We start from the raw sequence: 12,508 nt of genomic DNA on the forward strand, positions 1-12,508 counted from the left end.
TGCCATTCCTTACCATTAAATCAAACAAACACAACAAAAACCATAAACCAAATTTGAATTTGTGTTTTTCGTTTTATTGATGTAGCCCTAGAACGCCTTTTGAATCACCCTGTACATATTCTCCCGCGGGGCAAAAAAATGACGTCCGACCCCCCAGCGTTCGATTGTTTTCCGTAAATTTTTACGCGATTTCCGCTAGTTGAATCGCCCCATTGTTGATTGTCCCATGCGCTACCTGTACACACGGGGTTTCGTTCTTTTTGCTTCGGCCAGCAATAAATAGGGGGATTCTGTTTCTCCACCCGTTCCGCTCCAAATCGGATCTCGCGATATCGGTTTGTTTTATCGGATCGCGTGCCCTTTTTTCCTCGACTCCAAATAGAGAAAATCTCCCTTTACGATGACGATCAATTATTAGATTTCGGTATACGCGGTAAGCCAGAACGAAAAAGTACATTACAACCCTTTGTTTTTGGGGAAAGGACCCCCCACTTTTTTAATTGAAAGAGAAGTTGGTTTATCGATTTATTTATCTTTTTTATGGGTCCTAGTATTATTATTATTATTATTGTTATTATTATTATTATTACAAAGAATAAAGTGCAGAGAACCTATTATGCACATTGATAGTTAGTAGCGTGACAATTTTATACATATAATAAATATTTAGTTATTGCTGTGAAACAATAGACTGTCCGAGCGACGTTTGAATGGGGTAAACTTTTCAAATAATCGAAAGTCCTGTTACTTATAAAATGCAGGCGATGTGAAGTCCTGAATTGTTCCTTTATTTTAAATGGATGACCACGTAGGCGTTTATCATTGCTTTAGACCACAAACCTATAGAGAATGAGATCCCCTCACAGCCGACGCTGACTTAATGTTGGCAGACTAAGTATTTTAAGACGAAACGCGTAGCTGCTCGTTGCACTATTTCGAGAACATCGCAGTCACGCAATAGCCATGGGTTCCAGACTGGGGAAGCAAATTCCAGGATGGGGCGAATGTAAATAGTGAAAAGCCTGCAAGCGATGCGAGGACTAGGATTTTTAAAAGCCTTTTTTAACATTATTTGATACATGTACAGACCACGCAAGATCATTAGTTACTCTCACACCTAGGTCCATCTGAGAATCGACACTTGACACAAAGCTTCCATTGATATAATAATTCAAACCTGGATTGTTCTTGCCAACATGCAGCACAGAGCACTTTTGAGCATTCAATAGCCAAGTTGATCACCACTTCGAAATGGTATTCAAGTCCCTCTGCAATACGTCCGGATGTGTTGAAGGATTTTCAAATATTTTAGTGTCATCATCATAAGCGCTCACATGAGAATCAATGCTGGAAAGCAAGTCCACGGAATACACTAAAAATAGCACTGGTCCCAGCACCGATCCCCGGGGAACACCACTAGACACGTTCTGTGGCAGTGAAAAAGCGTCGATGTGGCACTTTGTCGAAAGCTTTGCTGAAGGTCGAGATAAATAATAACAAACAAAGCGATCTAGGTATAATATGGCAGTCAATCAAAAACGGTAACAGCTGATATACACACTAGGCTGATAGGGCGGTAATTTGAAACATCGAGCTTATCACGCTTTTTATAAATCGGTGTTCCATTTGCGGATAACCACTGGGTCGGGAGTGTGGGAGTCCAAAGATTTTCTCAAAATAATATAAATAGACTCTGCAAGCACAGCGGCACACGTTTTTAAAATTTTACTGGAAATTCCAACAGGTCCGGGAGCAAAATATTCTTTTAAATCAGAAAGAGTTTTTTTCACGTCCTCTTGGTCAAAGTGAATGTCTTCTAATAAATCTAGATTTATAGGACCCTCATCGTGAGACGGTAGCAAAGACACTAGCAAAATATGAAGCAAATTCATTTGAAATAACGAACTCTCAAACGTTTTGGTAATAGTATATATATATATATATATATATATATATATATATATATATATATATATATATATATATATATATATATATATATATATATATATATATATATATATATATATGATGACACTATATTCCGGGATATCATCCGTTCGCTCGTTGAACTCCGACTGGAATCCTGCAAATCTTGCATCCGACTGGAATCCTGCAGAGCGCGAGCATTGAAGATGCCAAGTGAGATTTTGGCGAAACGTCTGCAGGATTCCAGTCGGATGCAAGATTTGCAGGATTCCAGTCGGAGTTCAACGAGCGAACGGATGATATCCCGGAATATAGTGTCATCACATTTTTCCATCCGTGAATCAATACGTGAGAATATATATATATATATATATATATATATATATATATATATATATATATATATATATATATATATATATATATATATATATATATATATATATATATATATATATATATATATATATATATATATATATATATATATATATATATATATATATATATATATATATATATGTATATATATATATATATATATATATATATATATATATATATATATATATATATATATATATATATATATATATATATGTATATATATATATATATATATATATATATATATATATATATATATATATATATATATATATATATATATATATATATATATATATATGTATATATATATATATATATATATATATATATATATATATATATATATATATATATATATGTATATATATATATATATATATATATATATATATATATATATATATATATATATATATATATATATATATATATATTGTTTAACGATATGGGTATAATCTTATTAAATTACACTAAGGAAAAACAATGATATTAAATATATACGATAAATTCATAGCTAGAAATATCTATACATAATTACATTTTCATTCAAAATATCTAAATCTAATTCTGTTTCACTATCAAAGTCGTCATTGAGACTAATTATTGGGTTGTTCGGAAAGTCATTTCGTTTTTTTTTGGGGAACATGAAAGACAGTTTTCGTATAATGAATAAATATTTTATTAAATTATATATTGACCATTCTGGTCCAACACCTTTTGCCATTTTTCTGGCAGTAACATAATTCCCCTCTCATAAAAGTTTTGGTCCTTGCTGGCAAAAAACTGGTTCAGGTGGTTTTTGACATCTTCATTTGAGGTAAAGGTTTTGCCATCCAAAAAATTTTGCAGGGACCGGAACAAATAGTAGTCGGAAGGCGCCAGATCTGGAGAATATGGTGGATGTTGCAGTACGTCCCATTCAAGCTGTAAAAGTTTTTGGCGAGTGACCAAACTTGTGTGAGGTCTCGCATTATCCTGGTGGAACACTACACCCTTCCTGTTGATTAATTCGGGCCTCTTCTCTTTAAGTGAATCATTCAATTTGTCCAGTTGATGACAATAGACTTCTGAATTAATCGTTGTATTGTCCGGCAAAAGCTCAAAAAAAACGATTCCTTTGACATCCCACCAAACGGAGAGCATCACCTTTTTTTGGTGAATGTTGGCTTTTGACACGCTTTGAGCCTGTTCATCTTTTCTGCTTCATGACCTCTTGCGTTTAACATTGTTGTATACAACCCATTTTTCGTCCCCAGTAATAATCCGCTTCAAAAATGGATCATTTTCTTGACGTTTGAGGAGGAATCACACACGTCAACGCGACGACACAAATTTCGCTCCGTAAGGACATGGGGCACCCACACATCGAGTTTCGAGGTTAAGCCCATGCCTTTCAAATGGCCATAAACAGTCGAATTCGACAAATTTAATCTCTCACCGATCTCTCGTGTGGTTATTCGCCGATTTGCATCAACTAATGCCTTTATCGCATCTTTGTCAGATTCGACCGGCCTTCCAGACCGTGGTGCATCTTCGACATCAAAATTGCCGGATCGAAATTTTGCAAACCAGTTCTGGCACTGGTGTACTGTCAACACGCCTTCTCCATACACATCCGTCAATTTTTTTCTCGCTTGGACGGCATTTTTACCATTTCTGAAGTAAAAAAGTAAAATATGACGAAAATGCTGCTTATTGCTCTCCATATTTAAAAGGGCACCAACCAAAAACTACAGCGTAGAATTAATAGAACTTTTTCACACACAAGCCTTGCAATATCAGCTCTCAAGACATATAATGGTTATGCGGCTTAAGTGTGAAGGTGGTTTCGAAAAACCGTAATTAAGTCCTCTGACGGGAAAAAACGAAATGACTTTCCGAACAACCTTATACAATTACAAAAGGATGTTTTGTATAGAAATGTAAGAGTCCTAAATTTTTATAATGTGTTGTTGTTTTGCAACCAATTTCCAAAAAAAGTTCGGCACTTGCGTATTTATGATATTCCAAACTGGAATTATTAATATTCTTTGTAGACAAGAGCAAGCGGTTTGAGACTAGTCCGTCTTCTGACCCAGCGTGTATTATGGTGATGTGTCCGTCGAAAACCAACACCATGAAGATTGAGACAGAAAATTCAATAAAAAATGGTAGATTTGTTCAAAATATTCCTCCATATTGAATGAATCGAAACTTTGAATTGGATTATCCGTTTCCCAGCTTAGAATGCGATTCAGAAAGATGAAACTTGAGTTTAGAAATTAAAAAATCATTGCAATAACATTTTCAAATTCGGAAGAGTATCATTTTGTGTTTTTTGTCGATTTTCCCAAATTCCCAATTTTTTATGAATCCGCACAAATACGAATCTATATTATTATTATTATCTTGGGTAGTTATTATAGACAGACTTCCGTCTCTAAAATACCCAATTTACACGTATCAAGCGTGCGGGAAGCGTCACTTTACAACGTCAGTTCCGAGTCACTTCGGACATTTCCGGGATTTTACCGCACGGATTTGGGAGCAATCGGATGTTTTCAGAGATATTTCCCACGCTTTGAATTTTGACGTTTGTCAATTCTGACGGTCATGTTCGTCTTGTTTTGCGAAAATGTACCCAAAAACTAATAACGGTCGTAGAAAAAGTATAGTATGCAACACGTTCTGTAAATTATTTAACTCACTCGTTGATTACACACGCTCCGCTCCGCTCGTGCCAAATAAACTCGTGAGTCAAATGCCGTTTACCGCACTTGTTGCGTAATATGCTATTGAATGTTCGGCGCAGTTTACTTATAAAAGAGTAAAAATCGGTAACGTCTAAATCGCCTGGCAGTCGATTTGCCTCTATAGAGAGAAACTGGCTGCGTGACCGAATTTTCAGGAAAAAGCTTTACCGCGAGTAAACTTCACTCCTGGAATAGACCCGGGAATATCTAAACTAAATAGGGACTGTAATTGGGACCCTATGCTCCTGAGACTAAAATTGAAGTCCGTATCGTCGCTTGTGTAGCGATGATAATTGTTTATTTTTAGGTAACCTTGAATCTAGGAATAGCGAAGAACTGATTTTAAATTAAATTATTAATAAATTAAAATCGACGTGTGCGTTTCTTTAAATGGTAAAAGGCGAAGTTTCTTAGCGATTCTAATATAACCGACCGCTTTGCTTGTAAAATTCCACGCAAACGTGTCGAAGAGTTGTTTTTCCCATATCATCGCCGTCGAGGCCCTTGTGGGCGGTTAAGGATTTTTGTGACGTAGCGAATAAATCCCGATCTAAATAAAGGAAAATCGGTCACACTTTGCGTCGACATCTTCTAGTCGCTATTTTTGCAGCGCGTTCCCTGCCAAATTCGACGTCGTACTATTTTTATATAAATATATTTATTTTTGTGGACGCTTTCCGAAAAATTTATATTTAGTATTTTAAAACCTATACAAAGTCGTAAATCTATCGGACAATCGACGATAAATAAGGGCTGCTCCTGTTTGATTTTTTTTCGTTTTTTTGAAAAATGTGTGCTACGAATTCGGGACACCCTGTAAACGGTAGCCCGTTCGCTGCGGGTACTAAACCAGACGTTGCCCTTTGGAAAACGCAAAACCGACTTCGAATGGGTTCATATCAACTCATCCAAGTCTTGCGAGAATAGTTCTACAATTGTAATATTTTCAAGTAGGTATAGGTTGGTTTAAATTATGACGTTGCTGTTGCGACTGTCAGAAAACTACTTTATTAATTTTATCCTATCAAAATGCCTTAAATTTACCGCCTTTCCAGTATACGAATAAAATATTACATATTTTATATATATTTCGATTTTTTTCTAGATAAATAAGACCAAATTCTCATGTTTTTACTGCATTACTCCATTACTGCCTATTCTATCATATAACCTTTTTTATCTTAATGAAACACAACAACACTTCAACAGTTCAAAACTTGTTTTGAAAATTGATAGTAGAAGGTCTCCCGTAAATTAATAAAAAACGCTGTAGCGGTTTCTGTTCGAGTTTGTCGATAGGTTTTTCTCCATTTGTAAATTGATTGTCTCCCATGATAATCCAAATCAATAACACAACAAAACCAATAACAGGTAAAAATCTACACACCATCAGAAATTGTAATCATGCCGATACACGCAAGCAAAGCCAAGCCTCCTCTTAATATTTTATGTTAATCAAAACGTATTTCCTGATTTGGCTTTTTTCTGTCTGTACGCTTATATTTTAACAATTTTTCGATATTTTAGATTTAAAATGTTGCCAAAATTTTTTTACAAAGCTTTTCCACACAATTACTGGTTAATTTTTCAAAGCAAATTCCACAGGCTACGTAATACTTTTTACAAAACTTCTGCGTTCACCAGGATGATTGGCGAAACGTTAGCAACTTCGACTCAACAAAAACCGACGCAGGAGCAATCCAGAACTTTTGTAAAAAATACAAATACAACATGGCCGAAATACAATCCCAAATATAATTAAAAGGATTGCATGGAATCGAAAGTGACATTTATTCATTTATTTCATAGTGTCAAAAAATTTGGTTTCAAATGAACAGCTATTTTCTAGGGTAAATGTTCGTTTTTTTTTTATTCTATGGATTTAGTATAACGACATACGATTTCAACACTATTTTGCATCAAAATTGTGAAGCTTAAAAACACTAGAAATAAAAACAAATCAAAATGGCTAAAATTGATGGATTTTTGCCTATTTTATCCTGCAAAACTGCAGCAAATTATCTTCTCAACAACACCCTAAAAATGTCACACGCTTCAGCCAAACCTAGCGACCCAGTTTTTCTCCCCGTCTTCTACTTTGTTTTTTTTTATTATTATTATAATTTATTTCGCAGTTTACAATTGCGTATCCCGCAATGGCGTTTATCAATTTTCCAGCTAATCTGCAGGCTTCCGTCGAATGGTTGGCAAATCTGCCTGCCCACGTTCGAAACATTGGAATAACGGAACGATGAGTTTTCTTGGGTATACATAGGCTAGCGTTTACGATTTTGTATGTTAACTAACCAAACGCAATTCTGTGAATTAACACCTATCCTTTGAACTTTTTCCAACAAGGCCAATTACAAAAAAGTCCAACAGAGTTAAATCGGGTGAACGGGGAAGATAAGTGGATCCCCTCGTCCTGAGGTTTATCATCTTGTGTTGCATTTTGTTGTATACAATTATAAAGTAGAGAAGAGGCGAAGTCTAGCAAAAGCTACTCCGCTTAACCTCTTAAATGTTTAAATTGAAAACTAAATAGGAAGTTATAAATACATTGATAAATTAAATATAATATCATTGAAAATAAAATTATTTGAGAAGTTCCAACCTGAAATATTTGTTAAAAAATTTACTAAAATTACAACAAATTAAACAAAAAAAACAAATTCAAAATTATAACAGAGTTATAAGAAAATGATCTACGGAACAAAGATGACCGATATCGTGGCATTGAGCAAAAAGTTTTCGTAAACTGAAATTCAGGACAGTTCTATGGCTGTATAAATGGCGCAAAACCAAATAAAACTTTTTCACCAACAAAGATACATATTCCGCGAATCTATGCCAACAATCATTAATAAACACATTTTGGATACTTGTGCAATGTTAGGAGAAAAGAACATTCGATTATGCCTAGAAGAATATAGAAATAAGTTTTGCAAATCCAAATTTAGGATCGAAGGACTAAAATAGCTGTGTGTCATCAGCAAATAAATGCAAGTACAAATATTCGATGGATGTATAAATATCAGAAATATAAAATAAGAATAATATGGGTCCAAGGACAGAACCTTGCGGTACACCTGATGAAACAGGGAGAAATTCAGAACTTACACTGTCAAGGGTAACTCTCTGATATCTGTTAGCTAAGTAGTTTTCAAAAAATCCAGTGAAAACATCATTGAAACCGGTCAAAGGCTTTAGAGCAATCTAAAGATATAAGTGCAGTCGCAAGGTCTGAGAACTGGCTAACATATTTCAAGTTTTCCATATCTGTCTAGTATTCCTAGAATCGAAATTATAAGACAAGTATGTCGATTTTTCTTTACGTACTGTACTTGTAACAACATTCCTTATTTCTTTATAAGCCATCGATTTGGATTTTTTATATTTCGACAATAGATTCTCTCATTTTTATCATTTCACGAATAGTATGTGTTAACCAAAGAGCATAGATTTTGGTGATCTTAGAAACGACAAAAGGGGCATGTTTATCAAACAATGAGGTTACATAAAAATTCAAACGGTTTAAATCCCTATGCATCGATAATATCGTTAAATAGTAATGTTATTTTTATTTAACACGAACCTATGCGGGCTTTGCGGGTACGGGTGGAGGGGGTGGGCTCACAATGTAGCGTGGGGGGGCGGTCGCGTGATGTGGTGTCGATTTTTGTTTCGCTGTTATTCCCATTAATTATTCTAGGGCCTAACTCGCTACCTATACGGCGATGGCGTGCAAACAATTATAACACGGCTTCAGCGTGTCGTTGAAATCGCTATAGGTCGTTGGTTAAATAATTGGAAATCCTTCGTTAAGCACACAGTGTCCATAACGTTCGAACCAATTCGATTCTATGCAATGCGGCGAAAACAAATGGCGCAAATTCGGCGTCTCCCAAAATCACGAGTGACGTTATAAGACAATAAATAAATATCGAACCGATGAAGATTTTGAAGTAAAAGTAAACATTTTGTAATAATTTAAGAGTAATGTGATGTTTGCTCTATCGATTTGAGCCTAGAAATCAACGTCGTTCTACTAATTGAAACAATTAAATTTGCAATTGTATTTCAAAAACGCGGGTAACCGTTATCAACGAGACTCATTTACTGACATGTGACGTCGGTGCAGGTTTAGCCAATGGGGATAGTATGAGGTCACGTAACAGCAGCCTGAAGTGCTTTTAGTCTCTCGTTCCGATTTGACACAACGTAACTGAACTTTGAAAATGTAAGTTTGTTGAATATATATAAAAACGCAAATATGACAAGAAAGCTTTTTACAATTTTCTAGAATATTGCAAAATTATTTTTTTTTATTAATCTAATGTGCGTATCAACCGATCTAAATACTCAGTAGTAGTTACCTTTTAACAATTACACAGCTACGTTCTTATGTGCCAACGGAATTTTACTCATAAACCAGTAGTTAAATTAATTGGCGAATTTTGGCGAGTTATTAAGATAATCGGCCAATTATTGGCTATAAAAAAACAGGAAAACCAGAATCGCGGTTTGTTATAATGGACGTAGTGGCAAAGGAGATAATGATGACCTGGACGTCCTGGACAACTCAAGATGACCAGGAAACTGCAATTTTTGTATTTTAAATCGTCACCTATCATAAAAAGAGTATCATTCGACTTAAGGCAAATGACCGTTCTGTTATGGATTTTTACAAAAGTTTTGGGGTAAACGATATAATTTCGCAAAAAAGTGACACCGCTGTTTCTAACTTATACAATGACGATAAAACATGACACTTCACATTATTTAAAAAACGCATCTTTTTTAGATCTGCTACTACAACACAGATGGCGCTAAAAAATTACGCTGCATCGCTACGAACTCGATAAAAGTAACCACAGGTTTTTATACTCTGTAAAAATGTCATGGCAGATAAGTCGATTAATTAAACTACTAGCGTTAATCAACAGTTTCTTAACACATGATTAGGATGTTTATATGTATTTATGAGCGTATTCAATTATCAAATATTTCAACTAGTCTTGAAAGTGTGGTTTAAAAATTGCTTTCAGAACTAGCAACACAATAGAATTTTTTTTTAAAAAACAATAAAACGAAATATCAAAATCCCAAAAATCAGGTGTCTACAGGTTGAAATGAGGATCTTGTCCTAAAATGTATATTGGATAAACAGGTAGATCATTCAAGAAACACTTAAAGACAGAAAAACATATTTTTGACGGAAATTTTTGATATTTTACATACAGGCACAAAAAGTTGAAAATTAAATTTATTGGAAGCCATGGAGATTAAAAATATGAGACATTCAAATGTATTGCTTAACGATCAGTAAGATTTCAATACCTCTCCATTATTAAACTTAAATTCCCACAACATTAATTAAGGTTTTATTGTCATTTTTCTGCATATATAGTAACAGGTAGTTTGTAAATATTACAATTGATAAAGACACGGTGTTGTTGAAAGGATTGTCATTTCAAAATATATATTTTCCTGAAAATCTGAACTTTTAGTTTCAGTTCAGTTCAGTTTAGTTTATTTTGTTAAATGGATTTTCATCAACTAAAAGCCACCTCAGTTCAATATTTAAAAAAATATTCTCCCACGACACAGTATATTCAAAAGTATCGTCACGACACAAAGCACAAAAAAATGTCTTCAATATTGTTTTTTTTTTTCAGTAATATTGTGTTTTGCGGTTTATGGTTAGGTATTATTTCGCTAGCCAAAACGGGGACCTAAAAATTAAAAAAAAGTATTTAAATTTATCCCGAAGGGTACGGAAGCGTATGTTTATTCGATTTTGATGTAAATTGTTTTTCTGCACTTCATCGCTGCAGCAATTTGCGGCAGTTTGTCGGAAACAGTTCTTCGCTTCATCGCGATTATTGGCCTGTTTAACCGGTAGAATTCGACTAATCGACGCAAAATGGTAAAAAATGACCGGCGACCTTTGCGTACGACAGCCTTGCCGGGGGTCGTTCCACTCGACATACATTGTAGTTCCTACACACATGACAATCAATTTGGGTTTACCTACGCACCGCCCGATACGGAATCGGGACACTTTGGATCTTCTTAGTCCATTATCGAAAAGCGGTTTTGGTATTGGTTGCATTTTAATTTTTTTTTTAGTGGTCTGTTTTTCCGTTAATTGTTTAATTAAATTTTAGATTTAATTAAATATTAAGATAATAATTAATTAATTAATTTTTAATAAAACTAAATATCAATAAATTAATAAAAAATATGGAACACATGGTCTTTTTAAAAATTTATTTAATGAAATAAAAAATATTGAATTAATAAAAAATTAAATACGTGGTCTCTTATTTTAAATTTATTTAGACGACATTCATCAATTAATTATTTTAATTTCAAGTTCAATCAAATTTTAATTAACTAATTTTTGCATATATTTCATTATATCGTAATTTTTGTTTTGAGATTAAAGGTGAATATATATATATATATATATATATATATATATATATATATATATATATATATATATATATTGACAGCGGGAAATTATTTTATAATTTTAACGAAGTGATCAATATGTCTAAGAAAATTAATTATATTTTTAAAAAATATGTTGTTTTTGAAAATCTAAATAAAATAAAAATATCGAAGCAATAAAATACGAAAAATAAAAAATCCTTTTTTTTTTTCGTCCTACTTGTCGGCGGTCCAGAAAATTATATTTGAGACACCCAGTATATTCAATAGAATGAACAGAAAAAGTTTTGTATAATCAACTAATCCGTCAATCAGCACTCACTGAGATTTTTGATGTGTCCTGTGGCCTCGGTAAAACTCCCTAAACTCCGGGGTCGGCCCCACAATAATTTTCCAAAGCTCAGCACCGACAACAGTTTTCGACCGAATTAAAAAAAAAACAATCCTAGCGAACTCCGAATCGAGTGTTTTCGAGCGCGCGTCAAAATTTCCCGAATTCGATCGTACGACCGCAGAATTCACACGTCTGTGATCGGTGGCGCTCGCAGCGCCCGAGTTGCGACTGAAAACTCAAGTCGCACGCGACCGGCCAAGAGTTTGAAACCCGCGACGACGACGCGCGGCATCGACACCGTCGGGACGCCCCTACGCCACCCCGGAAATACTTTTACAGCTGAAGAGTATATTTATCTGTTTGCTAAAATGACTAAAATTATTTATCGTGCCTCAAATCAGGGGATATGGGTGGTCACTTACTGGGTCCCTTATAGCCTATGGACCGGAGCCTATTTTTAACAAGCTGAATTTTTCTGTGTAGCTTCGTTTCCACAAGACGTCCACCTTTTTCCTCTGTGAAAAAGTTCGATCGTAATATTACAATTTGGTTATGATCAAAAATTTATTACTAACAGTAAATTTCTTAGTTTAATCGTGAAATAATGTCATAACAAATATTAATCAATTGTCCTGCAAAAAAATGATATGGTCATGTACCATTC

The 12,508-nt window shown here is 34.2% G+C and overlaps 1 protein-coding gene across 2 annotated transcripts in view; it reads right to left on the reverse strand.

Moving 5' to 3' along the window:
* The window catches only part of LOC132702264 (FMRFamide receptor), a 110,349-nt gene extending 98,177 nt beyond the window's left edge, over nucleotides 1-12,172 (reverse strand). For both annotated transcript variants that reach the window (XM_060670802.1, XM_060670801.1), the window contains exon 1: nucleotides 11,833-12,172. The gene's annotated coding sequence lies outside the window, so the exon portion shown is untranslated. The remainder of the gene's footprint in view (nucleotides 1-11,832) is intronic.
* Between the last annotated feature and the right edge of the window lie 336 nt (nucleotides 12,173-12,508).

The sequence above is a fragment of the Cylas formicarius genome, unplaced genomic scaffold (assembly GCF_029955315.1).
Source record: "Cylas formicarius isolate icCylForm1 unplaced genomic scaffold, icCylForm1.1 PGA_scaffold_5__7_contigs__length_24384050, whole genome shotgun sequence".
Taxonomy (NCBI): domain Eukaryota; kingdom Metazoa; phylum Arthropoda; class Insecta; order Coleoptera; family Brentidae; genus Cylas; species Cylas formicarius.